Here is a 26878-nt window from a genome sequence, read left to right as displayed (position 1 = left end):
GGATGAGCAGGGTGGGTGGATTGGGATACCAATGTGCTATTATTTGTTTCTCTTTTGTTGTTGTTTTTTTACTATTGTTAATTATTGCTTTTCCATGCCTCCCTTGTGTCTCAATTATCATAATCGCTCTGTCATGCTGGCTGAGGACTGCTGGACACTCTATGGAGTGTCCTGCACTCGCTAATATTCTTACTCTCAGTATGGCTAGTCATTTGAAGATTCTTTCATGGAATGTTAGGGGTTTGGGTTCACCCCGTAAACAGTCCCCGGTCTTCTCCTTCCTTAAGAAATACAAACCCCACATAATCTGTCTGCAGGAGACTCATTTAGTGACTCCTAAACACCTTGTCTTGAAAAAGGCTTAGATTTCACGCTTCTTTCCTGCTTTTCACACCTCCTACTCTAGAGGAGTCTCCATATTATTAGCCAAATCCCTCCCGACTGAGATCATCCAAATCAAAACTTACCCAGAGGGTCGTTTTGTCCTTCTATCACTACAGATTGGCCGATCCGTCTTAAACTTAGTCAACCTTTTCAGCTGAAATTCTGACCAAGGTTGCCTCATTCACTCTTGATCTCCCTAATGGTCCAGTGATGTACATTTGCGATTTCAATGCAGTGATTGATCCTGCTTTGGACTGTTTGAGGGGCGAGGGGAAAACCTTTCAATCTCATTTTGAGATTGATCAACTAGATACAAGTATGTAATCTCACGGATGTATGGAGATGGAGGCATCCAGATATTAGAAAATTTACTTGCCACTCAGACTCCTGTCGCACAATGTCCTGTATCAATATGGCTTTTGTCACCCCCTTCACCCTCCCTCTCATATCGAATGCCAATATCCTGCCCCATGGGGTATCTGACCACGCACCACTTATGATAGAGATGGATATATTTCCCCCTTCTTGCCCACCTCTGTGGCATTTAAACCCGCAATGGTTAGATGATCAAATAGTCCTTAATACATGCATGAAGGACAAAACAGATTATTGGACTCGTAATCTTCACTCCATTAACTCGCATACAGAAGGGGAGGCATTTAAACCTGCAATGTATGACACATTCATGTCCATTACTGGGGTGCTTAGAAAGAATACTAAACTTTGCACTGAAGAACTTGAATCTACCATGCTGAAAGCAGAGGCTGACTATAATACCAATCCCACTCTCCATACAAATGCCACCTGGTTACACGCCCGTAGATGTTATGAATTTCGCCTCTTAGATCTTACACAGAAACACATGCTATACACTTCTCAAAAAATATTTGAGCATTGAAATAAGGGAGGACGATTGCTGGCCTATCTGGCTTTTCTGGATGCCTTCATGTCCTTTTATAGCAAGCTATATTCGACAACTGCACTGTACGATGACAAATTATTATCTGCATATTTAGCTGATATTCCTTGTTCATTATCATTTAGTGACAACTTAACCACTTGCCGACCGCCACAAGTACATTTACTGCGGCAGTCAGCCCCTCCTGGGCAAAGTGACGTAGTACTACGTCGCTAGCCCAGGAGCCTGTAGGGGGCGAGCGCGCACCGCCGGAGGCGCGCTCCCACCCCCGCTCATTCCCCTGCATCCCCGCACGTGTTTCCGGCGGGTCCGATGTCCGCCGGTCACTCGCGATCTCCCGGTGGAGAGGGAGAAAGGCAGGCGGCTAATGTAAACAAAGCCGCCAGTCATTCTCCCTGGTGTAACAGCAGAGATCATACAATCCTGCTATGTAGGATCATATGTCTCTGTGGTTACATGAAAAGCCACACCCCTTTAAAGTTAGAAGCATGGCCCTAGGGACACATTTAACCCCTGCATCTCTAATAAAGTTAACCCCTTCCCTGCCAGTGTCATTTTTACAGTAACAGTGCATATGTATAGTACTGATTACTGTAGTAATGTCACTGGTACCCCCAAAAGTGTCAAAAATGTCAGTCAAGGGTCCGATCTGCCTGCCACAATGTTGCAATCCCACAAAAAAATCGCAGATCGCCGCCATTACTCGTTAAAAAAAAAAAAAATGACATAAATCTTTCCCTTAGTTAGTAAACGCAATAGCTTTTGTGCAAACCAATCAAAATACACTTATTGCGTTTTTGGGGGGAATTTCCTATAAAAAAATTTGAAAAATATTGTTATTTTCTCAAAATTTTCGCTCTTTTTTTGTTTATAGTGCAAAAAGTAAAAAACGCACAGGTGATAAAATAACACCAAAAGAAAGCTCTGTTTGTGGGAAAAAAGGAGATCAATTTCATTTGGGTACAGCGTCGCACGACTGCGCAATTGTCCATTAAAGTCATGCAGTGCCGAATCGCAAAATAGGCTCTGGTCTTTGAGCAGCCAAATCCTCCGGGAGTGGTTAAAAAAAAAATTGAAATTTTCCCGAAGCTTGTGGCAAAATATAAAATATTCCATGGACTCAACATGCCTCTCAGAAAATAGCTTGGGGTGTGTACTTTCCAAAAAAAGGGTTCTTTGGGAGGTGTTTCAACTGTCCTGGCATTTTTTTTTGCCCAATATTAGAAGCTTATGCCACACATCACCCACTTAAAGACCAAGCCTTTTTTGACGCTTTTTGTTTACATGAAACAATTCTTTTTTTTACTAGCAAATTACTTTGAACCCCCAAACATTCTATATTTTTTTAAAGCAGAGGCCCTACAGAACAAAATGGTGGGTGTTGCATTTTTTTTTTTTGTCACACGGTATTTGCGCAGAAATTTTCCAAACACAAATTTTTAAAAAACACTTTTTTTTTAATTTATTGCACAAATACACTGTATATTTTCCAATTGTTTGCTAAAATATAAATTCTTATGCCGAGTACATAGATACCAAACATGACATGCTTTAAAATTGCACACGCCTGTGCAGCGGCGACAGACCGCATACATTTTTAAAAGCCTTTAAAAGCCTTTACAGGTTACCACTTTAGATTTACAGGGGAGGTCTACTGCAAGAATTGCTGCCCTCTATCTTATGTTCATAGCAATACCTCACATGCATGGTGCAATTGCTGTTTACTTATGACACTAGACCAATGCTTGCGTTTGCCTTTGAGTGCAAACACGGGGGGGGGGGGGGGGACAGGGGTGCGTGAAATTTTTTTTAAATTATTATTTATTTTGCTTTTTTATTTTCATGTGACACCTTTCCTTTAACTTTTTTTTTTATTTTTTTTTATCATTTTTATTGCTATCACAGGAAAATTAAATACCCACTATGATAGTAATAAGTAGTGACAGATACTCTTTTTTTGAAAAAATTGGGGTATATTAGACTCTAGATCTCTCCTCTGCCCTTAAAGCGAGTGATAAGATGCTTTCCCAATTCCCCAATGGCGCTGTTTATATCTTGCGAAACCTAAGTCATGAAATGCTCGTAGCTTCTGGTATCTTAGGCCATATAGATGATTGGAGCCATTCTGGTCTCCAATCAGCTCTATGGTCAGCTGGTGGAACCACTGGCAGCAGTTTTGGGTTACCCGGTGGGACAGGAGAGCCCGAGAAAACCATGAAAAGTGGTGGGAGGGGGAAGGAGTCTCCTCCCACTGCTTGTAAAAGTGGTCTAGTGCGTAAATTAGCTGCTAGGATTGCTTTTAAATTAAAGCCGACTGCTGGCTGTAAAAAACTATGCCAAGATGATGCCTAAATCTGCAGGCATCATCCTGGTATGACCACTCAAAGTCCAGCGACGTACCAGTACGTTGCTGGTCCTTGTTGGGCATACAATATGTTGTAAGGTTCTTCTTTTTCATGCAGCCTGTGGACTGAACTAAAAAAGAGAACCTAACAGATTCCTCCAGAAATCTCTGTCAGAGAATGTGTGGTATGCCCACCATTAGACCTCTGAGCATCCACCCACCTCTAATGATGGGCATGCATGCAATGTTCTTTTTTTCCTTCAGTCCATGGGCTGAAGGAAAAAAAGAACATAGCAGATTCCTCCATTCACATCGATCTTGCGGATGAAGAAATCTCTACCAAGAAACGTGTTAAAATGTTTATGGCGAAGCATAGGGGAGACCCACCCTCTGTGTCCACCCCATACCCTATGCTTCACCATATATGCTCTTTTTTTTTAACTGCAGTGGTGAAATCACCTCCTACAGTGCTGCAATCATTGATTTACATATATGCTGAGAGCAAACGCTGTTGCTGTCAGAATAAACAAATCAGTGCTGCAGGTGATGGGCGTACCTGCAAAGCAAACAATGGTTAACATTAAAACACAGTAACACTAAAACATTACATTTAAATAGCATACAGTACAGTAAAACAGTAGAATTGTGGTATCTGTAAAGCAAACCATGGTTAACAATGAAAAACAGTAACTCTATAACATTACAGAATAGCTGTAAATTATAAAGTACATTAAAACTGTAAGAACAGAAAATTAACTCAATAAAACGACAACTATTTTTGGCTTTTTTATTTTCGTATTTTTTTTGTAACTTTTTTTTACCCTTTTTTTGTAACTGTAAAATAACTTTAAACATTCCAGGCTGGGATCTCTCAAAATACGATAGCCATCTAACGTCTTTCAAGACCCTGTGTGAAAGTGTGCCCTAGATTGTGCTGTGCTGTACCCTATACTAATACTCTACTAGTGTGTGGTAGCGACGGAAATAGTCCCAGATGCAGAGACCAGGTTGGCCAGGTCAGGAGGGACAAAAAAAGCAGGTGTCACACCTATATCCAGTGGTGGGATTCAGCCGGTTCGCACCGGTTCCATAGAACCGGTTGCTAACTTTCTGCAAGTTCGCAGAACCGGCTGAATCCCTCTGCGCGTCTGAGGACGCGCAGGACAATTGAATGTCCCGCGCTCGGGCAGACGTGGCGCCACGGCCCGCCCATTCTGTGACAATAGCGAATGAGAATTCGCTATTGTCACATGATCCTCCTCCTGGCCAATCAGGGAGAATGTTGTGGCTGGCACTGTGCTATTGGGGGCAATGTTGTGGCTGGCACTCTGCAATTGGGGGCAATGTTGTGGCTGGCACTCTGCAATTGGGGGCAATGTTGTGGCTGGCACTGTGCTATTGGGGGCAATGTTGTGGCTGGCACTGTGCTATTGGGGGCAATGTTGTGGCTGGCACTCTGCAATTGGGGGCAATGTTGTGGCTGGCACTGTGCTATTGGGGGCAATGTTGTGGCTGGCGCTCTGCAATTGGGGGCAATGTTGTGGCTGGCACTCTGCAATTGGGGGCAATGTTGTGGCTGGCACTCTGCAATTGGGGGCAATGTTGTGGCTGGCGCTCTGCAATTGGGGGCAATGCTGTGGCTGGCACTCTGCAATTGGGGGCAATGTTGTGGCTGGCACTCTGCAATCATTGGGGGCAATGCTGTGGCTGGCGCTCTGCAATCATTGGGGGCAATGCTGTGGCTGGCACTCTGCAATCATTGGGGGCAATGCTGTGGCTGGCACTTTGCAATCATTGGGGGCAATGCTGTGGCTGGCACTCTGCAATCATTAGTGGCAATGTTGTGGCTGGCACTCTGCAATCATTGGGGGCAATGCTGTGGCTGGCACTTTGCAATCATTGGGGGCAATGCTGTGGCTGGCACTCTGCAATGATTGGGGGCAATGCTGTGGCTGGCACTCTGCAATGATTGGGGGCAATGCTGTGGTCACTGTGCATTGAAAGGGGGCACGCTGGTCTCTCTGCATTGAAAGGGGGGCACGCTGGTCACTGTGCATTGAAAGGGGGGCACGCAGCGCTGGTCACTGTGCATTGAAAGGGGGGCACGCAGCGCTGGTCACTGTGCATTGAAAGGGGGCATGCTGGTCTCTCTGCATTGAAAGGGGGGCACGCTGGTCACTGTGCATTGAAAGGGGGCACGCTGGTCTCTCTGCATTGAAAGGGGGGCACGCTGGTCACTGTGCATTAAAGGGGGCATGTACACTGGTCACTGTGCATTGAAAGGGGGCACGCTGGTCACTGTGCATTGAAAGGGGGCACGCTGGTCAATGTGCATTGAAAGGGGGCACGCTGGTCTCTCTGCATTGAAAGAGGGAACGCTGGTCACTGTGCATTGAAAGGGGGCACGCTGGTCACTGTGCATTGAAAGGGGGCACGCTGGTCATTCTGCTGGGAAAGTCGGAACTGGTTACTAAAATTTTTGAATCCCACCACTGCCTATATCTGCATTTTCTACAGACACGACATCTTCTTTGGGGTGCTCTTTGGGTAGGGGTACTAGGGAGGACATCCGGAAAATGCCTCTCATGCAGCCGGCTCACTGCATCTGGATTGTGACTTTGGGTCACAGCACCTCCTAGATACAGAAGGGCTGTGATGATCTCTTCCTGGAATTTTAGGAAGGATCCACTTTGACACCTTGTATAGCACATAAGCGTTCAGCACAGTCAATTGGAATAAGTATACAGACACTTTCGTGTAGCAAGGTCTGGTCTTATGGGCAATTAAGTATGCTGCTATCATCTGGTCATTGAAGTCCACCCCTCCCATATTAAGGTTGTATTCGTGGACACAGAGGGGCTTCTCAACAACACCAGTTGTTGTTGCAATTTGAACTGTCGTATCTGAGTGAATGGAGGACAGAACTAAACATTCCGTGTGTCCCTCCACTTCACTGCAAGCAATTTATTACACTTCAAGCAGACTCTCTCCCCTCCTCTATGTCGGAAATCTACAAGCTGTTGTGGGAAGCCCCGGCGATTAGGTTGCATGGTGCCATATGTACCAATTCCAGAGTCAAAAAGGTGACTAAAAGTGTCACTTGTGTAATAATTGTCCAAGTATAAATGGTACCCCTTTCCGAATAAGGTTGACACCAAGTCCCAAACAATCTTGCCGCTGATCCCCATGTATTTTGGGCAGTTGGGGGGCTTCACATTGCTATCTTTTCCCTCGTAAATCTGGAAACTACATGTAGAGCCTGTTGCCCTGTCACAGAGCTTATACAGCTTGACCCCATCTCTGGCACACTTGCTGGGGAGAAACTGTTTGAAAATAAGGTGGCCAGAACATTTAATCAGGGACTCATAAATGCAGAGAGCTTGTTGGGGTGAAAACAAGGGTGCAAACATTTAGTTGAAGTGATTTACGAGGGGCGGAATTTTGTGGAGCCGGTCCTATCCAGAGTCACCCCTAGGACTACAGAGTTCATTATCGTTGAAATTAATGAACCGCAAGATTTGCTCGTATCTAGTCCTGGCCCTGGCAGCAGAGAACACAGGCATATGATGAATTGGATCAGTGGACCAATATGACCGCAACTCACTAGTAATGCCCATGATGAGGGATAGGCCCAGAAAGGTTTTAAATTTGGAAACAGTGATACGTTTCCATGCAAATTCTCTGGCAAGGGTCAAACTTGGATTTGCAGTGATAAATTGGTGTATAAATTGCTTTGGTCCACAATAGATCTGTACAGATCTTTCGTGAAAAACAGCTCATAAAGATCAAGGGGAGTAAAATCAGCTGTTTCTATCTAAATTCCAGGTTGGCCAGTGAATGGGGGAAGTACAGGCGCTGCAGACGTGTTGGGCTCCCAATCAGGATTTGCAAGTGCATCAGGAAGGACACTATGGGCTCTACGGGCCTATCTTCGAATTCTTGGTGGCTGCGGGACACTACTTGTGCTAGCCATCGCACCAGCTTGAACTGCACTTATGGGACTCGCAACATCATCAAGTGTTACTGCGGTGCTGGTTTGACTACGACCAGGATGTACTAGGTTGCTGGTGCTTTCCAGTTCACCGGAAGGTTGAGCCGCACTAGATATGGGCGCGATTGTTGTACCTCAGCAACAGATGAACGGGTTGGGTATGTCTGACCTTAGCAAGGACCACTACTCCATCGTCAGAGCTATCTATCAGGGTGCTGCTGCTCTCTACAGGTTTGAATACTGACCCTTATTCTGACAGTGAGGCTACCCCATCGCTCTCATCTGTCATACTCAGCATCGTGTAGGCCTCTTCACTAGTGTAACTAGTGTAACTCTGTTTGGACATTTTAGCCAATAGATTTATAGGTACCTAGTGTGACTCACAGGTAAAAAAGCACCTAGTTGTTAAGGACTGTTTGAACCGCTACCAAAAAATTTAGCTAGCAGAGATTAGGCCTGACTCTGCTAATGCTGCAGTTTAGTGTGATATGTATTGGAAGTAATAGTAATCTGCTGATACTGAAATTCTTAGGGCTGGGCGAAAGGGGCTAAATGCAGGTGCTGGCAGGTGTTGGGGCTGATCCTGCTAACGCTGCATTTTGGGAACACTATACTAAACTATTGGGGAAGCTAGTATAGTTCTGATCTGATCAAAGATATTGATCAGTTCAGACATTATACTAGTAATGGAGGCGTGTGTGTGTGTGTGTCACTGACAATCAAAGGGTTAAAATGTATTACTAAATATTCGGCAGGTAATCTGATTCTGTCCTGGATCGACACTAACTAACGTTAACGCTAACTGATGTCACCTGTGACAGAACAGTGATCAGAAAAAAAAATATCTAAACACTATAATAGTGAAACTGTGACAGGTCAATGAAGGGGTTAACTCGGTGTGATCAGGGGATTAAATCTTTTCAGGGGATATATGGTGGGTACCCTAAACCTGTCTTGGACTGCCGCTAACTACCACTAACTGCCTCTCACACTAACTTGCGTCACAAGTGACACTAATACAGCGATCTGTAAATTATATGTATACTGTATATAGTGACACTGTGACAGGGAGTAAAAGGGTTAACTGGGGGGTGATCAGGGGGTGACAAATGTGCCTATGTGTGCTGGTGTCAGTGTAGTGCTTGTGTACTCACTGCCTGATGTTCTCTTCTCTCACGCTGGAACTAAAAAGGGCTCAAGGAGAGAAGATTGCATCATTTTCTGTGCCTGTGTTTACATTACACAGGCACAGGACATTCTGCAATTGGGCAAATCCCAAAAAGGGCTCCAGGAGAGAAGATGGCCCGAAAAGGGTTCCAGGAGAGAAGATTGCATAATTTCCTGTGCCTGTGTTTACATTACACAGGCACAGTACGTTCTGCAATTGGTCAGACCCGATGACCAGGTCCAGGCCAAAAAATCATTGGCCTGGACCTAATGACTGATCGGTTCTGAACCGAGTTAGCAGATCACAGGGATGGCAGGCGCGCACCCCCTAGCCCTGCGCGAGGATAATGGCCAAGAGCTCTCTGTCTCCAATCTCTTAATTGCATTCAGCTGGAGACAGCTTCTTGGAGTAGGGTCCATTAGGTGTCCGATGCTGAGACAGGAGGGCACCTACTCCTGTCTCAGACACATCAACCTCTAGGACAAAGGGCAAACCATAATTGGGATGAGACAGAATGGGAGCCGAAGTGAAAACAGACTTGAGGGCCTTGAAAGCTGGGATGGCAGCAGACATCCAATTGTGGGAATGGCTGCCCTTCTCGGTCAGATCTGAGATAGGTTTGGCCAAAGAGGAAAAGTTGCTGATAAATTTCTTATAGTAGTTGGCAAACCCAAGGAAACGCTGAATGGAACGGAGACCACTAGTGGGAGGCCATTGTAGAACAGCCGAAACCTTCAAAGGGTCCATGGAGAACCCTTCAGCAGAAATGATGTAGCCCAAGAAGGCAACCTGAGAGAGGCGAAATTCACATTTCTCAAGCTTACAGAAAATCTCATTCTCACGTAACCATTGCAGCACCCGTCTGACATCCAGGTTGTGTGATTCAATGGAGTCCGAATAAACCAAGATGTCGTCCAAATAGACTACCACCCATTGATGCAACATATCATGAAAGACATCATTGATGAACTCCTGGAAGAAAATGGGCACATTGCACAAGCCAAAGGGCATCACCAGAGATTCGTATCGACTGGTTCTGGAATTAAACGTGGTCCTCCACTTGTCAAGCTTGGTAAAGACCATTCCTCCCTTGAAGCAGTCGAACAATTCAGTAATCAACAGAATCTGGTATGCATTCTTGACCGTGATGCAATTGAGGCCCCTATAATCAATGCAAGGTCTCAACTCACCCCCCTTTTTCTTTACGAAGTAATAACCGCTGGAGAAGGGTGAGCACATCCACAACGTACTCCTTCATGGCCTTTTTCTCCGCAAAAATGAAAAATGATAAACCCTGCCATGAGGTGGTATAGCACAATCGTACAGATGATGAGGAGGAAGAGTACCAGCTCGCCCCTTGTCAAATACATCTTGATACTCACAATTTTCAGTAGGCAACACTGAATCCGAGGAGGTACAAAGTACCTTAACAGGCCCATGGATACAAACAGAGCCACACTGTGGAGACCAAGAGAGGATCTCGACCGACTGCCAATCAAAGGTAGGATTGTGTTTCTGAAGCCAAGGGTACCTCAAAACAACGGAGTAGTGTGGAGACAAAATAACCTAGAAACAGGTCAACTCCCTGTGAACAGCCCCTATTGCCATATCACCCGGGTAACCTGTGGCGGTTGCAGGGGTCTGCCATTAATTACCTTAATAACTAGTGGAGAAACATGAGGCTGCAAGGGTATGGAATTGCCACTAGCAAACGACCTGTCAATAAAATAACCGCCAGCACCGGAGTAACCACCGAATCCGTTGCCCAGGAGAGAACAACTGTGATTAGCGGTTTATCTTTACGGGAAACCGGGGATGAGGAAATTCCACCTAAGATCTGCCCCCGATAGGACCTTAGGGTAAAGCGTTTCCTGGATGGGTCAGACAAGATTTCAGGAAATGCTCACCAAGACCGCAATGCAGGCACCAGCCCTCCCTCCTCCTAAAGGCCTGCTCAACCTCGGCTGCATGGGTTCACAGCCAGACGCACCATCCCCAGGAGGCGTGGGAGGTGAGGGAGGAATGGGTGGGAAAGAAAAATTAGAAGCCAATCTGGTATGAGATCTCTGCAGGCGCTCCTTAACCGATTCCAGGTCACCCGCCGCAGTCTCACTGCGGCAGGCAGCCCCTCCTGCACGAACCGACATAAGACTACGTCAGACGCGTGGGGTGCTGGGGGGCGAGCGCGCGCCGCCCTCACTAGGCAGCGGGGATGCCAATCAGGGCTGGCCCAAGGCATCGTGCTGCCTGGGTCCAAGAATGAAATGCTGCCCCCTCACCCCCCCAAAAAAAAATCACGCCCACCAAAAGGCCCCCACATCCATCCATGACTTTTAAAACTAAAATTACATTTATCAGGAAGTCAGAATTACATACAACAAACACCTTGTCTATGTGCAAAATTATATGACATACCATTATGTTCAATGCCAGACCACAAACTCCAGTATTCGGGCACCGTGATATCACTGATGGGGCACTGTGATTGCAATGATGGGTCACTGTATTGACACTGATGGATGACTGTGATGGCACTGTTGGTACTGTGAAGGCACACTGGATTGCCACTGATTGGGCACTGTGATGACACTGATAGGGCCCTGTTGGCACTGTAATGGCACCCACTGAAGGAGCACTGTATTGACACTGATGGGGCACTGTAATTGCACTGATGGGGCACTGTGATGGCACTGATGGAACACTGTATTGACACTGATGAAGCACTGTGATTGCACTGATGGGGCACTGTGATGGCACTGATGGAGCACTGTGATGGCACTGACGGGGCACTGTGATGGTACTGTTGGCACTGTGATGACGCTGATGGGGCACTGTATTGACACCGCAGCAGCGTGAGCTGAACCGGCAATGACACTGGTTTGTTGAAAAGGGATTGCGCCATCATTGGACGGAGCAATCATGTGGTAAATGGCCGCTGTGATCACTTGTCAACAAACCAGTGTCATTGCCGGTGTTCCGTGAGAATTACCTACCCGTGAGAAAAACCTACCCTCGTCACTTCCGGTTGCACGGCACTGTGTGTAACGCGGCGTTTACATTAAAACAGCTGTGCTACAATATGAGTCATCTCCACTCCTATCCCTGTCACTTCCCTGATCTCGGCTAGTAAATATAAAAGCGGAGGCGGGTGTATGAAAAGATAAATCACAGAGCCGCCAGCCGCTTTTATATTTAGTAGCCCAGATGAGGGAAGTCACAGGGACAGGAGCGGAGTTGACTCATATTGCAGCCGAGATGTTTTAATGTAACCGCCGCGTGGGTAGGTTTTTTTCATGGAACACAGTGATAATTTCCTACTAGTGCGCATGCGCACTATTCTGCTCCTCAGCTGTTACATTGCGTATCCGGGGCTGTGAGCATGCGCACTGCTGCGCTGCTCAGCTGTTCCTGGCCGGAAGTGACGAGGGTAGGTTTTTCTCACGGGGTAGGTAATTCTCACGTTACACCGGTTCAGCTGATGCTGCTGTGGTGTCTCTCTCTCCTCTCCTGCTGCATCGGTGGTAAAGGGTCGCTGTTATTGCCCTTTCCCCGGATCCGTGATGCACTAGGTCCTGTGGACCCAGCCATCATGGACACTTCCACGCGCGTGTATGGGGGGCCGCTATATGATGGCCTCCCAGAACTAGCCGGCTGCGCTGTAGCCTTCAATCGGCTATAGCGCAGTCGGCAAGTGGGAGGGACCTGAGGAGCTGAGTAAACACTGGAGGAACCACTGGCCTAGCAGCACCAGGAGTGAGGCGCAAGCAACGTCTGCAACGCCTGAGCGAACTCACCCAAAAGCTGATCTTCATGGGCCGTCACGTATGCATCGCAGGAGCTCCAAGGAATAGGGAAATTGGGGCATATGGGATTTTAATGGTGCCGTAGATATCAAATTACAAAACAGTCATATAAAAAAGTAGAAATTTATTATTCAATTGCGACAGACATTTAAAAGAACTCTAAAAGTGTATCAGATTCTATACAGAGAGTACATTTATGTATACATAAAGTCACAAATACTGCAATATGCAAAGATGGATCATGGCACAGTTTGCGATATTCCAACAATAGGAATTTCTGTGGGCTGGTAACAAAGGGAGTCCATGTCCATCCAGAAACTTTACATGTTTCGCGGTATTGGGGCCGCTTTTTCAGAAGTGTTTTGTGTAAAGGAATATATATACTGTAATCTACTTAGAGGAGATCAGTAAGTCCTCTGTATATTGTGAGGGATTAGCTCGGTGGCGGGTGTGGATGACCCCTTGGGGGGTGCGTTTTCTCAAGAAGATAGCCAATAAGTGCTTGCAAACAACAGTTTGGTTTATTAATGCATTTTCTTCACCCGACTGCAAGCGTCACAAACAGCAAAATAAAATAAAAGACAAAATAAATCCTTGCCACTGTGGGCGGCTACCTTCTCACACACTGGAACCTATCTAATGAAGTCTGTCCCCAACCTACTGTTGGGCAGACTTTGCTGATCCTACAGCAGACCATCAATAGTTCATTTATAATCTCTTCACACAGCAAACAGTTCATTTAACATGTCCCTTTTCCTCTTCATATGGAACATGTCCCTTTGTCTCTTCACACTCTTCACATTGAACACAGTTCATTTGCTTGTCTCTCCACATAGCAAGCAGTGCATTTATTTCTTTCCACATAGAAATTGTTTCTTTTCTCACCTTGAGAAGTCTTCACACTTGTTTACCCTCCTTAGCGCACATCACTTCAGGGGGTCTTCTCCCATGCTCACCAGCTTGTCGGGAGGCACTCATCTGTCTGTCCTCCTCTCCCAGCCCACACGGCGACAGGAGGCAGCAGTCCTTCTCCCAGGCTTCCTCAGCGTCGGGAGGCACACATCCGTCTGTCCTCCTCTCCCAGCCCACACGGCGACAGGAGGCAGCAATCCATAGACTTCCTTTGGACAAATTATAGAGGCCTTAACTTCCTCACTCCGAACAGCTGAAGGCCTTTCAACTTCCTTAGACAGTTCTGGCTACCTCTGCAGCCGACACCCTATAGTAATTGGTGATTTGTCTAACCCAGGTGGAAGTGTAGCTCTTGTCTGTGACTACATTCACAGATTTACCTGACTTCCTGTCACAATATACATACCCTCTGATGACACAAGCAGCCATTTCTTGAACGGCGTCCAGGCATCAGCTCTTTGTTTGGAGTTGCGGCTGGAGAGAGGAGGCTATAGTATTTGCTGAATGGGGCATTTGTTGCAGAGTAACATCAATTGGCACGGATTATCATCCTAATTAGCCATTTGTCTGGATTGTGCCCTCAGCTGCTGGCTCTGAGACCTGTTCTTGACTGCTCGCTAAGGTTCTTATATTCAATTTTCAGGCCCCTGATGTGTTCTATCTATGGAATAGGGTATGACTATATGACTATTGCTGATGTCATCGGTTACCCCTATGAAATTACTATAAGTATCAGAGGATATGTATATACAGAGGACTTACTCTGTATATACACTTACCTCTAAGTAGATTACAGTATAAATTTTCCTTGCACCTGCATCATCAGGATTTATGGCCCTTGTGTACTGTCAGGGTGCAAGGAAATCAGACCACATGGGGATGCATGAAAATAAAATAAACCGGTTTTTGAAGCAAACAGCAATAAACACACAGCAAGAGTGAGGAAGTGAGAGCAGGAACAAGCCGGAGTCAAGTCCAGAAGCAGGAAGTCATCCAAGCCGGGGTCACATCCAGAAGAGGGTAGTCTTCAGATGCCGGATCGTCTGCCGATGCGAGTTCGAGAGCCAGGAGAGTCATCAGCTTAGCCAGGTCATACACAGAGGAACACAGAGAACAGAAGACTGCTAGCAGAGATGCACCTTGAAGCACAAATACAAGGGCAAGGACTGCAACCCATCAGGTGATAGATATAGTCAAGTGTGCAGCATCATCACTGTGTGACACCCAGGCAGCAGGCAAGTGATGATGCAATCAGAGATTATAAGAGGCAGCAGTCTGGAGGGGCGTGGCGTACGGCGCTGGAGATGGCCGCATAGTCCTGCAGCTCCGTCGGCCACTCGAGACTACAGCCTACACTGACCCCACGGAACGACCCTCTCGCCTCTGTATACCTCCTGGTGGTGTCCCGGATGGCGAAGGGCAAGAAGGGAGCCCACAAGTTTGCTCGGATGGACGGATTTCTTATATCCAGCGCCGCCGGTCCCAGGCAACATGGCGCCGGCCCGCCTCAGCAACAACGGCCTCCGCGTGAGCGATCCTGCAGCCTGCCAGGAGATGGACCTCTGCCGCTCAGGCAAGTAGCAAATCCCGATAGCGGGAACTCCTCGGGCTCCTCGACCCCGCCATCCCCGACTTTCAATAGCCCTGCCAAACAAAAACCACGCCGGGGCCCCTCTCCCCCTGAGAGTTACGGCGGTGCACACATGGACATGTCTGCTACTCCTGATCAAATCCAGACCCAGCCTGCAGCTATGGCCGATCCCTTTGCGGCCTTCCCAGAGGGAGACCAGCAGGTGTCAGCTTCCCTGTTGAAGGACATGATGAGATCCCTGTGGACCTCCTTGCACGCCGACATGGTGCAGGGAATGTCCCAAACGCGGCGCGAGGTCCGCCATCTTGGGGAGCGGGTGGATACTGTGGAGACCTCCATGGAGAAGTGCTCACTATCTTTGAACACATTGGTGGCTGCCCATAATAGCCACTCTGAGGACATCTCCTGGTTGAAGGACAAAGTTGCGGACCTGGAGGACAGGTCTCGCAGGAACAACTTGAAGCTCAGGGGTGTCCCTGAGTCGGTGCTGCCGCAAAACCTAGAAAAAATGGCCAAGACCCTTTTTACTGCGCTGGTTCCATCTCCCTCAGCAGCTGAGCTTGAGATAGACAGGATACACAGGATACCCAAGCCCGGCTTTATTGCCCAGGACCTGCCTCGGGATGTATTGCTTCGTGTCCATTTTTTTCAGACTAAGGATAAAGTGCTTATGGCATCCAGGAAGTTGCAATCCATGCCGGGAGAGTACCCTCAACTTCAGATTCTTCCCGATCTGTCCAGGCACACCTTACAGAAGCGAAGGAATCTGGCCACGGTGACTAAGGCCCTCCGTAATCACCACATTCCACACAAATGGAAACATCCGGCCTTCCTGTCAATAACGCACAATGGGTCTACAGTCACCATCTCTACCATGGAGGAAGGACTGGCTTTGTTGCGACGCTGGAATATCATCCCGGTCTCGTCCCCTCTGCCCTCTACGGCTCCTTCACCGACGCCCGTCCCCAGTGAATGGCAAGTAGCATCACGCAAACGCTCCAACTCGGCACAACGTTCGTCTGGAGGTGAGAGTGTCTTCCCACAGTCTCCACTATAGTCTCAGGCCTAGGATGACCCTGATCCTCCTGGCCCCTCGTTACTTGTTGCAGGCTCCTCCTGCTTTTGGACTTTTTTTTATGGTTCGGGCTCTGCCCGTTTCGCCTGTTCCTTTCCCTTCCTCCCCTTGTTCCTGCTCCGACGTTGGATTGTTTTTTGCTTACCTGACCACCTCGTTGGTTCCAGTGCTCCTCATCATGCTGCACCTTGAACTCTGTTACTTTGCTTCCACCCAGCTTGACCGTCTCCCCCTGAGCCGCCCACCATGACCATTAAACTGCTCTCTCTGAATGTTAATGGATTGAATCACCCAGTCAAGCGCCACTCGTTGTGGACTGAACTGTGCACCAGTCGAGCTGATGTAGTTGCCCTGCAAGAGACTCATTTTAAGGCCGCCCAGCCACCGCGGTTCTCCCATAGGAACTTTCCACATCTTTTTTTTGCCAACGCTCCGGAGAAGAAGCGGTGAGTCTTGGTGGCGATTAGGGACACTGTGGCCTTCACCCTTAAGGGCCAGACCAGCGACCCAGAGGGTCGATTCCTAATCCTGCAGGGGGACTTCAACTCTCTTCCTATGACTCTTGTGGTACTGTATGCTCCGAATAGTCATCAGAAGAGGTTTCTCTTGAGACTGCTTAGGCAGGTGACTGCTAATGTGTATGGTAATCTGGTTCTGTGTGGGGATTTTAATACGGTGGTCGACCCAGGGCTTGACACCTCGGTGCCCGCCCGGGGGCGACAATTCTCTTTGCAATCCCTCCTCCACAGGGAACATCTCTACGATGTTTGGCGGTGCCAGCATGGCTCGGAAAGGGATTACTCCCACTACTCCCCCAGACATCGTTCCTATGCACGTATTGATATGTTTTTGACGGATCTCCCTTTACTGGGTAAGGTCTCCTCCTCGGCTGTCAGAAGCATCACATGGTCTGACCATGCGGCTGTGGAGATGGTCTTGGAGGAGGGCGGACCCAGGGAACGGACTTCCATTTGGCGATGTGACACCAAGGTCCTTCAGGACACAAGGACGGGCAAGGTTGTAGGGGATCAATTGTTGGAGTTTTTTAACATTAATGCTCCTTCGGTTTCGGACCCCTGGTCACTGTGGGGGGCGCACAAGGCTTTCATTCGAGGGGTGTGCATCCAACAAACGGCCAGGTTGCGTAGGGCTTACAACCAGAGGCTAACGGATCTCCTTAAGGAAATTAAGGAGTTGGAGACCATTCACAAGCGAAGCCCTACCGACACAGTGACTAGGGATCTGACCCGCAGGCGTGAGTCCCTTAGATCCCACCTTATGGAGCGTTATGATCGCCACCTCAAAAGCCTTAGACTTCGCTACTATGCTCATGCTAACAGGGCGGGTAAGGTCCTAGCTTCCCGGGTCAAACAACGGCGGGCGTCTGCCCGCATTTCCCACCTAATGCATCATGCCTCCAAAACGAAACTCACGCACCCGAAGGACATCGCAAATGAGTTTGCGAAGTTCTATGGTTCTCTCTACAACCTGTCCCAAGACTCCTCCACCGCCCAACCCAGTACTGAGGCCATCCAGAGCTTTCTGGCTAAACTGTCCCTCCCCTCCCTATCTGAAACCCAACTTAGTACCCTTTCGGCTTCGATAACCGTACCGGAGGTGTCTAGGGTAATCCAATCCCTTCCTATTGGTAAGTCTCCGGGCCCGGATGGATTGGGCAACGATTACTATAGACTCCACAACCATACCCTCAGCCCATTCCTTGCTCAGGTCTTCAATAAAGCGATGTCGACATCCACCTTCCCGCGGGAAATGCTGGGTGCCTACATCACTACCATCCCCAAGCCAGGAAAGGATCCTAGCCTCCCAGCTAATTACAGGCCCATCTCTCTACTGAATAGCGACACCAAAATATATGCTAAGATCTTGGCCGCCCGTTTACAGAACGTCCTCCCGTGCCTAATCAAAAATGATCAAATGGGGTTTATGCCAGGCAGACAGACGTCGGATGCCACCAGGCGTATTATTGACCTGGTGCATCTCGCTGAGAGCTCCCATACCCCTTCTCTGCTCCTCACATTGGACGCAGAGAAGGCGTTTGACAGAGTCAATTGGCTCTATATGCGGATGACCTTGGAGAAGTTCGGCTTCTCGGTGGGCATCTTGTCTGCTCTGTTGGCACTCTATTCCTGCCCTTCGGCACAGGTTCTCGCTTCGGGCGTTGCCTCGGCCCCGTTCGTCATTTCTAATGGCACCCACCAGGGCTGTCCTCTCTCTCCAGCGATTTTCAATCTGATGATTGAGCCGCTGGCGGAGGCCATTCGTTCTGACGACGGGGTCGAGGGGTTCCGAATGGGAGACACCGTCCACAAGGTTAACCTGTTTGCGGATGACGTTGTGGTGGTCCTAACAAACCCGGTCCGGTCCCTACCGGCGGTCCACAGGATACTGCTGGCCTTCGGGGAGATTTCCTACCATAAGGTCAATGCCTCTAAATCCCTAATACTCAACATGGGAATTGATCCGAAGGTAGCTGCCCTTCTCCAACTGAACTATCCCTACCAATGGACGGTGGATCAAATCCCATATCTAGGGGTGCGAGTTACCCCGAGTATAGCTAGACTCCTCCCTGCTAACCTAGACCCCTTGCTTAAGAAAATCAACAAAGAAATGGGGGACATGGCTAAGACTGACATTTCCTGGGGCGGTCGGATGGCCGCCTATAAGATGATGATCCTGCCACAAATACTCTACATCTTCAGGGCGATTCCCATCCCCTTCCCCAAGAAATACATGGTTGCCCTATCCTGTAGTTTACGTAACTTTATCTGGTACGGGAAGAGGGCCAGAGTCGCTACATCCCTGTTAATTCAGCCCAAGGCTTTGGGAGGCGCCAAGCTCCCGGATCTCTCGACGTATTACTGGTCCACTAGATTGGATCAACTGAGGGCTTGGTTTGACCCTGGGAACTGCTTCCCCTGGAAGTCTCTGGAGGGTCACATGGCGCCTATCAAAGACCTTCGGTTGTTGCTTTTGAGTGACCTTTGGATATGATGGCCGCTATCGGGGCTCCCCCCGACGTTGCGGGAGGCCCTACTCTCCTGGAGGAAGTTGGGGAAAACATGCGTGGGCAAAGTTGGAGTGGCTCCCCACTCCTCTTTGTCCTTGCCTGTGACTGTGTTATCCGCACACATACCCTCTCTGTCAGTGTCCCGTTTGCTTGATTTAGGCCTCTCCGAACTTTCACATTTTTATGCGGACGGTGAACTGTTGACCCCTCAGCAGCTGATGCACAACTTTAGGGTGCCCCCCTCCCTCTACCTTCCAATACTGCAGATATGTAGCTTCCTCAGGAAGCATCCCCTGCAGACCGTGAAAATCCCTATAAAAGCATGGGCGTTTTACCATTCCTCACTGAAAAAGGCCAAGGGCATCTCTCTGTTTTATGACCTGCTCTTGCGCAGGCCGGATCCTCCGGTCTCTGTCTCTATGCAGAGATGGGAGAGAGATCTTGGTGTTGCCGTCACCCCGGAACAGTGGTCCAGGGCCCTTTCCGCTACTTACCAGTACTCCCACTGTACTTCGCATTGGGAGATGATGTTGAAGATTGTTAATAGGTGGTATTACACCCCACACAGACTGTCAAAAATTTTTCCATCTGTTCCTGATCTTTGTTGGCGTGAATGTGGACATAGAGGGACGTTGGCACATGTCCTGTGGGAATGTCCCTCGTTGACAAGTTACTGGAACAGGATCTTTAGATGTATAGCGGAATGTACGGGTATATTGGGTCCCCCTAGGAAGGAACTGGCTCTGCTGAACGTGGGTATTGAGTCCTACCCTGCCCAATACAGACAGGTCGTTACCCATATCCTTCTAGCTTCCAGGACTCTGATCCTGCGCAAATGGCGTTCTCTAGAAGTGCCTAATTTCTCTGAAGTAGTATCAACGGTCAACGGCAACTATGTGCTAGAAAAAGCGCTGGCAGTAAACTCCCTTTCATATGGTCACTTTATGAAGGTGTGGCAGTGCTGGAGTTACTATCCCTGAATGTACTTTGAGTATGTGGAGGGGATGCGGGGGCCTCCCCCATGGCAAGTATGTTCCCACGGGGGGCTGTGGGGGTGGCTCTCGCTCCTCCCTACTACGGGCTCTCTTTCCATATGGGATATGCCTACTTTGTATGTTAATACTGGAATCTCGCTTTTCTTTTTCCTCTTTTATTGCTGATGGTATAATGTATGGGTCCTTATGTCGGATTCCCTTCCCTTCTCTCCCCCCCCCGCCCCCCCTCCCTCTTCCCCATTTACTGTTGCATTTTTGTTACTGTTGCAATGTATCTGACTGTGTTAAGGTTGGTTTCCTTGTATGATGTTGAATTTCAATAAAAAAGAACATTAAAAAAAAAATAAGAGGCAGCAGTCTGAACATGTCCAAGATGGCTGCCAACAGGAGGGCAAAGTAAGACTTTGACAGCAGGGAGTATTGATATTTTTAAAAGACTCTTGGACATGCATCTTAGTGAACACAACATACAGGGATATGGGAAATGATTATCAACACTGACACGCATACACCTACACAGGATGAACTGGAATTGACTATTGTTTTTTTTTTCAGCCTTAACTACTATGAAACTATAACTGCCTCGCTTTCCTGGCCACCCAGGCTGCATGCCTGGAATGCGTGAATAAGGATTGTGACGGATGCCAGTACACAGGCTGAGTAGATCTGCCGCTACTGCTGTCTTGCTTCAGAGACCCTGTAACCCAGTGATTATATGCTCCCAGCCCACCCAGTCACTAGCCCTAACTCAGTGTAGGGTAGTAAGAAAAATAAGACTTTAATTAAAGAAAAGACACAAGTATATACATCCCTGGGGACAATGCCCCCTCCTTGTTGGCATAGAGACACAGGGCAGAGTAAACTGTACATCCAAAAACATGAGGCACAGGTACATTCCAACATTTCAACAAATCGTATAGCTTGCAGCCAACTTTGTCAGTGGGAAGGACATTTGAGGAAACTTTCCCCTTTCTTACTCTACCTCTGGTCTTCATGCTTGGAACATGCATAATAAAAACAGTAAAGAGGGTGGGGTAGTGTTCGGGACCAGCATTAACCCCATTGGCCTGGCTACCCGGTACCTTAGGAACATGGTATGTGGTCACACTTTATATTTGGGCAATGAAATGCTGTATGGCCAGTGACAGCAATGTTATGTCCAATGTCAGTGTTCTAAACATAGACAACCTGGCTGGTTCAGGGGCCAGTATCCCAGTAAAGAAAAGGGAGTTGGGGCAGGTGCTAAATGGGACTGTTACTGTCACAATATTGTTTATAAATATTACTGTCTCAAGTGAAGGAGCCTCTCCAACTTTCAACACAAGCAATACATATAAGCCCCATGATAACAGGGGTAAAACAAAATGCTGAGTCTGGTGTGGTTGTACTGTGAGCCTGGTTAGGGCAGACCAGATTGGGCTTCTTGGTCACCCTGTGCTCCCAATAGACACAGGGTGACATATACATAAGAGGGGCCTGGAGAGCTGAAAAAGAGATTTCCTGACCTCTCTAAGGTAAGCTGGGTTCCACGGGCCCCCCACCCAAAGTACCTCCTGTTACAAGGATCTTTTATGAATATTTAGAGGTATGCCACACCATCAAAACATTGTAAATGGTGTAAAAGTAGTGTACTGGCACTTTAAGATAAAAAAAAACTCAAACAGCATGGAGTCCTCCCAAAAAATCCATGACAAAACCCTATCCAGGCATGCATCCTGGGTGGCTAGGAAAGTGGGGGTGAGCAAGTGTGCACATTTATTGAACTGTACCAGGCCACATGGCCTCTACATTGGGAGAATACTTTTTAAGGAGCATGATAAAGCTTGCTGGGGACAGAAAGCATTCACCTAATCAATCTCTGATCTGTAGCATACACACTGGACCTCTAGCGGATATCCAATGGGCTTGTGAAAGCTGTGGGGAAAGTTGACTTCAAACTTGTAGCAATTTCCTTCATATATGTAATTCTGTATCACACAGTATGCTTTCAGAACATTGACAGCATTGTCTACATCCATCTGCATGGGTGAATGTAGCTGACAATAGAGGCACATCAGATGCTCAACAACCCCGAAGGTCCAACCTCCCACAAAAAAAAAAAAATAATGAATATGCTGGTTCATTTGTTTCAGGCCATGGTTTAAATTGTGGAAGATTCAGCTGATTAGTGCCTGCTGTACATTGAGTGGTAAAGATGCTTAAATCATTGCTGCTATCATACATCAAAGTACATAAATCAGAAGTCAGCATCAAAAAGTAGATATTTGTACCAACAAATATTTTTTTGTAATTGAAGTACTTGCTTCCACTTCACTATAGGTTCACAATCCAAATGTGCTTTCCGTCAATCACTTTTAAGAAATTGGGCAAGTTGGTTCATTGCCAGAACAGGTCAGCAATCTTTTGCCACTTTGCTTTTGTTAGCATTGGCATTACAATTTTCTTCAAATTTTTCCATATGGCCTCGCATGTCGATTAGATAATATAGTGTATTGTTGACTTGCTGAAGTAGAATTCAAAATGCAGTGAAGAATAGAAATGTCTATGTCTGTAACTTGTAAAATTTACTTATCATTAACTATGTTTTTTTACAGTTCAGACATAAAAAATTAGGTGGTGAAGGTGCAATTTTAGGAAGGACATGATAAAGGACCAGAAAAAGGGGAGTCACAGTGGGGCTGGGGCTAGCAGACAACTGCCAAACCACCATTTTTACCTACAAAGCTTTCTGAAATTATATCTGAAATTGTGGTTGTATGTTGACAACATTTTTTGTTTTCTATTCATGAAATTAACACTTTCCAGACTCCCAATTTTAAGAATAGAAAGACATTCCAGGCAACGACGAGAAGGAAGCCATGGCTGAGGCTTCTGTCAGCACTGTGGAGCGTAGTGCTAGCAGTTCTGAAATGTCTGGGGGCTATGACTACAAAACTAGGCAAAGCTTTAGGTCAGGGCCAAGTACAAAATGAAATGCTGTTACCCATTATGCTGTTACCTGTTACAGCATCAGAAAGAAGATGATCCCCTTCTGAAGATCTTCTTCACAGACTAATATGAAAAACCCCTTGATAAACCTGAATATTACCTCACAGTTGCCATGGTCCTGTTACTTAAAAATGTTCCTGAGGATAAAAAGTTTCAAATTGATTCAATCGTGTTGCCCAATGCACCACAAAAGCCATACCCTCAGAGCCATATTCTCCACCTCAACCAATTTCAGCCAGTGCCTTTAACATATCACCAATATTCCAATGAGGACAGACCTACTTACCTACTTACAGTATCTCACAAAAGTGAGTACACCCCTCACATTTTTGTAAACATTTTATTATATCTTTTGATGAGACAACACTGAAGAAATGACACTTTGCTACAATATAAAGTAGTGAGTATACAGCTTGTATAACAGTGTAAATTTGCTGTCCCCTCAAAATAACTTAACACACAGCCATTAATGTCTAAAACGCTGGCAACAAAAGTGAGTACACCACTAAGTGATTAAAATGTCCAAATTGGGCCCAAAGTGTCAATATTTTGTGTGGCCACCATTATTTTCCAGCACTGTCTTTAACCCCCTTGGGCATGGAGTTCACCAGAGCTTCACAGGTTGCCACTGAAGTGCTCTTCCACTCCTCCATGACGACATCACAGAGCTGGTGGATGTCAGAGATCTCGCGCTCCTCCTGCTTCTGTCTGAGGATGCCTCACAGATGCTCAATAGGGTTTAGGTCTGGAGACATGCTTGGCCAGTCCATCACCTTTACCCTCAGCTTCTTTAGCAAGGCAGTGGTCTTGGAGGTGTGTTTGGGGTCCTTATCATGTTGGAATACTGCCCTGTGGCTCATTCTCCAAAGGGAGGGGATTGTGCTCTGCTTCAGCATGTCACAGTATATTTTGACATTCATGGTTTCCTCAATGAACTGTAGCTTCCCAGTGCCGGCAGTACTCATGCATCCCCAGACCATGACACTCCCAACACCATGCTTGACTGTAGGCAAGACACAGTTGTGTTTGTACTCCTCACCTGCATGGCCACCACACACTCTTGACACCATCTGAACCAAATAAGTTTGGTCTTAGTTTCATCAGACCACAGGACATGGTTCCAGTGATCCATGTCCTTAGTCTGCTTGTCTTCAGCAAAAGGTTCGCAGGCTTTTTTGTGCATCATCTTTGGAAGAGGCTTCCTTCTGGGATGACAGCCATGCTAACCATTTTGATGCAGTGTGCAGCGTAAGGTCTGAGCACTGACAGGCTGACCCCCCACTACTTGAACCTCTGCAGCAATGCTGGCAGCACTCATACCTCTATTTTCCAAAGACAACCTCTGGATATGACGCTGAGCACATGTATGGTAGCAACCAGGTGAGGAGTACAAAGACAAGTGTGTCTTGCCTACAGTCAAGCATGGTGGTGGGAGTGTCATGGTCTGGGGCTACATGAGTGCTGCTGGCACTGGGGAGCTACAGTTCATTGATGGAACCATGAATGCCAACATGGGTCAAGATTCCCTAATCTTTTCAAATTATTCTCAGGTGAGGCTATTATCTTAATTTAGCCTATCACGTAAAAGCAATTTTCTTTATCTCATCTGCACATGCTTGGGAATTCATAGTAAACTGGAATAATTGGATAATTAAATTGAATATTTACATACGCACCTTTCCCACTTTCTGCACCATTAACTAGTCACTATACCGTGCTCCAGCCTCCTAAGCATTAAAAATGAGTAACAATAATTTTCTGTGTAAAAAAACTTGCCATGCATTTTGACAATTACCTTTCAATGGACATGAGTATACAAGAGAATTTGTCTTGGTGAACTCCCAGATTGTGCTATAAGGTCCAAACACACCCTTTTATTTCATATTGAGTCAGCAACTGAAGAACCCAAAAGCAATGTTTAGATGCCTCACTCTTCTCCTCCTCCTCAATATAGCGATCACCATAAAAACAATTAAAGCTACATAGCTCACAAAAGGCAAGAGAGAGGGAAAGACAGAGAGAGACACAGGAAAAGAGAGAGCACACAAATCTCCAGAGAATATATGCTCTCTCTTTTTCTCTCTCTCACTCTCCCCCCACACCCCCACAACAGGAAAGGGAAGTGATGTCAGAGAAAATTGGGTTAAAAATGCTTCCTAATGCATAACAAATAAATGCATGTCAAACCTTCTCAATGCACATAAAAATGTAATGCAACCTGCATGCATTTTTTATACACTTTATGGTGTTAGTGAGCCTAACATTTTTAAGTGCAATTCAGATTGCTGAGTGCTCTTTTAAACTGTGAAACACATCTGTTGGTTGCATAGGTCTTCGCCCCTCTTGATGGAGCCACTTTTGTCATCAATTACAGCTGTGAGTCTTTTGGGGTAAGTCTCTACCAGCTTTCACATATGGATCCTTGTATCCTTGTGTACGTCAGCATAGATATGCATATATATATATATATATATATTTACACACACACACATTCACACACACTATATTGTCAAAAATATTGGGACACCTGCTTTTATTTGCAGACAAACTCTAATGGCATTCCAGTCTTAGTCTGTAGGTTTCAATATTGAGTTGACCCACCCTTTGCAGCTTTAACATCTTCAACTCCCCTGGGAAGGCCATCCACAAGGTTTAGGAGTGTGTCTGTGGGAATTTTTGACCATTTGTGAGGTCAGGCACTGTTGGATGAGAAGGCCTGGCTTGCAGTCTCCGCTCTAATTCATCCCAGAGGTGTTCTATCAGGTTGAGGTCAGGACTCAACCTGATAGAATCAAGTTTCTCCACCCCAAACTCACTTATCCATGTCTTTATGGACCTTGCTGTATGCACTGGTCCTAATCATTTGGTAGACGAGGAATTATGGTGTGGGGTCATTTTTCAGGAGTTGGTCTTGGCCCCTTAGTTCTAGTAAAGGGAACTCTTAAAGTGTCAACATACCAAGACATTTTGGACAATTTTATGCTCCTAACTTTGTGGGAATAATTTGGGGATGTCCCCTTCCTGTTCCAACATGACTGCGCACCAGTGCACAAAGCAAGGTCCATAAAGACATGGATGAGTGAATTTGGGGTGGAGGAACTTGACCAGCCTGCAGAGAGTTCTGACATCAACCCGGTAGAATATCTTTGGGATGAATTAGAGCGGAGTCTGCAAGCCAGGACTTCTTGTCCAACATCAGTGCCTGACCTCACAAATGCCCACAAACATTCCCATAGACACACTCCTAAACCTTGTGGACAGCCTTCCCAGAAGAGTTGGAAGTGGTATAGCAGCAAAAGGTGAGCCAACTCAATTTTGAACCCTATGGCCTAAGACTGGGATGCCAATAAAGTTCATGTGCGTGTAAAGGCAGGTGTCCCAATACTTTTGAAAATATAATGTATGTATGTATGTATGTATGTATGTATGTATGTATGTCTGTATGTATGTATGTAGCACACCCCACGTAGGAGCTGCAAGAGGTAGGATTCCCCACTGCTACATGGCCATGCACACAGCATTTGCTTCATGCATCCTGACACAGAAAACATTCCTTTGCTTGTCTTTGATGTTTTATTAAGGGCTGATAACTTGGATGGGGAAGTGAATTTATGGAATGCTCAACTTGGAAAAATATTCAGAAACTATTAAGAGAGGGGACAACCTCCTCACTGTGTCCT

The sequence above is a fragment of the Pelophylax lessonae genome (genome assembly GCF_965119305.1).
Source record: "Pelophylax lessonae genome assembly, chromosome: 2".
Taxonomy (NCBI): Eukaryota; Metazoa; Chordata; class Amphibia; order Anura; family Ranidae; genus Pelophylax; species Pelophylax lessonae.
This window is presented reverse-complemented; position numbering follows the sequence as displayed.